Below are 2,718 nucleotides of genomic sequence, written 5' to 3' on the forward strand. Positions count from 1 at the left end.
GAGCACCGAGTGTAACACTTTCATGGTGCTCGGAACCCAAAGTTTGCATCACAGCTGTGGACTCGGCGTCTACCGCAGTGGATGTGGCATCCACCGCCGGGTGTCTCACTCGGAGCGCCGAGTGAAGACTGAGATGCTTTGGTCAAAATCGTCAAAACTAAACTCTAATTCTAATTCAGCATTACCAATTACATTACATTGACACTAACCAGTCAAACTAATATTTTTGCGACATACAGCACGATTTTTCTTTTTAGATTCCTTATCAGTCTCTTTACCATCAAAAGAGTCGTCTACATCGCCATTACTCCGATGAACTTTCAGCTACTGCACTGCTTACACCTACTTCACTTTCCTGATCTTCCCTGTTTACCTGATGGACGAAAGTATAATACATACCATAAGAACAATGAAAATAATTATTTATTATTATGATTATCTTTAAATTTTCTTTAGATCCTTTATATTTCTTAAGTTTCCATTATATTTTATCATTTTTCAAAGTCAATGGAAATATTTACATTATACCACAAACACATAAATTCTTATATTAATTGATCGTTAGATATAAATTAGATATACATTTGCTACGTTATCACTTATAAAAGTTATAAATAACATATAGGACATGTACAGGGTGTTAAGGTAACATACATGTCAGTACGACAGGTTGCCTATTCGAGCAGGCACGTATGGTCGTTCACAACTGCGCGCTGGGTCGGCTTCGGCGAAATTTTACCGCGAGTCGAACACAGCCCTGGGTTACCAAAACTGCCTTGCAACGTACCAGCATTGCTGGAGACAGTCTATGAGGTTGGATACGGTGGCAGCTGACACTTGAGGTTGTTGCTTCTTTTTTAGAGTTTCCTTGTAGCAAAGGGAACAAAGGCCATCAATAGGTGGCAAACCATAAATATATCATAAAACATAAATGAATTTATAGTTCAACTGCGTACTTACCATTCAATAAAATGTACGTGGATACGACGTGGATATGCACTTCTTCCTCCGGTTAGTTGGCCCAGCCGCTAAGTGCGGACTGATACGGCCATGTCGATCCCTTTCAGTTATACGTGTTCAATAGACGCTTATAGTTAAGCGATTGGTAATGTACTGACTTGTGCGTGTTCAAAAGACGTTGTATACCCATACAGAATATTGCAATGTTGCTGGACGTTCTTGTGCTGTATGGGTAGCGATTACTTGGTGGTAATGTACAAAGCGAAGGCCCTGACTATCTGGTCTCGCGCGGGATGATGCAACCCCGCAGGATAAAAAATCGTTCTTCTAATTCAGAAGATGTGCCATACGCTCGCCGTCCCATTGTCCCAAACGAAACTACTGTGAATAGTGTGAACTGTGAATACGCACGTGGCATCATGATGTAATAGTCGTATCACACTAGCGGTTCGCGTTGGCGTTGCCGTTGGCTGCTGCGTCTCGACCTTTGCTATTCTCTGATTGGTCGAGACGCAGCAGCCAACGGCAACGCCAACGGCAACGCCAACGCGAACCGCTAGTGTGATACGGCTATAATGACCTACCGTGCTTTCCAGCAAGCGACACAAGTCGACACAAGTGTCGTTCTGTCTTTATTATTCATTGAATGCGAAGAAAGACAGAACGACATTTGTGTCGACTTGTGTCGCTTGCTGGAAAGCACGGCTAGTTTACATCGTGCACTTGATACGCGTATCAAATAGTAACAAATAGTAAATAACTAGTAAATTCGTTTGGTCATTGGCTGATCAGTTCAAATACACTGTTTGATACGCGTATCAAGTGCACGATCATGAAGAATAGAGATAAGGAGACCGAACTGACACGGAAAAATGTTCGAGAAACACGGCCAAATTGGTCGCTGGACTCTAATTTACTAATGCTCCGCTAGATGGCACCTCCGTTTGACGGGACCCACACGTACACGCACCGGCGGCTATGTTAGTGTGTGGAAGCAGACGAGACCGGCAACAGCGCACAAATACATGCACGATTTTAACTCTCCCCACCACGCTCCACCCTGCAATCTCTCCTCCTCCTCAACTCTAAGCCAATAGCCATCGGGTACCTTCAGATTGCAGTGCCATCTATTGGTACCTAAAGATACAACCATCGGGGATCGGTTTTGGCCGCGTGTCCCGAACATACAGTTCGGTCTCCTTATCTCTATTCTTCATGTGCACGATGTAAACTAGGCCATTAAAGGCCAATGTCCACGATACTAGAACTTGGTCCAAGTTCTTGAATTAAGAAATTTGTAACCAATCAATTTGTAGCTTTTACGGAAAAGCGGCAATTTTATTGGCTGTACGTTTCTCGGACCAAGGACTTGGACCAAGTTCTAGCATCGTGGACATTGGGCTTAAAGGCCTGTATCCACGATGCTAGAACTTGGACCAAGTCCTAGCATCGTGGACACAGGCCTTAAGAAAGGTGAACCATTGCGCATAAAGCCTAGAGACCCTAGAAGACCTAACCTAACCCCTATCTTCTAGGGTCTCTAATAAAGCCTATCACACAATCCGTGATTTCCAGCAAGCGACACAAGTCGACACAAGTGTCGTTCTGTCTTTATTATTCATTGAATGCGAAGAAAGACAGAACGACATTTGTGTCGACTTGTGTCGCTTGCTGGAAAGCACGGAATGCCAGGCAACAGGCAACAGGAACAAGGAATAGAATTTCTAATGGCTCCTGCCCACTGAACGCGGCAACGTT

General features: G+C 43.9%; 1 long non-coding RNA gene across 1 annotated transcript; it reads right to left on the reverse strand.

Annotated features, from left to right (window-relative positions):
* Positions 1 to 15: 15 nt before the first annotated feature.
* Positions 16 to 1,575, reverse strand: LOC105556644. The gene is made up of 3 exons (XR_001008554.1): positions 961 to 1,575; positions 655 to 867; positions 16 to 373 (listed from the first exon to the last, which is right to left on the reverse strand). It is a non-coding gene; the product is annotated as an uncharacterized LOC105556644 (long non-coding RNA).
* Positions 1,576 to 2,718: the final 1,143 nt, after the last annotated feature.

Source organism: Vollenhovia emeryi, unplaced genomic scaffold (genome assembly GCF_000949405.1).
Source record: "Vollenhovia emeryi isolate VEMERY1.0 unplaced genomic scaffold, V.emery_V1.0 DF939873.1, whole genome shotgun sequence".
NCBI lineage: Eukaryota > Metazoa > Arthropoda > Insecta > Hymenoptera > Formicidae > Vollenhovia > Vollenhovia emeryi.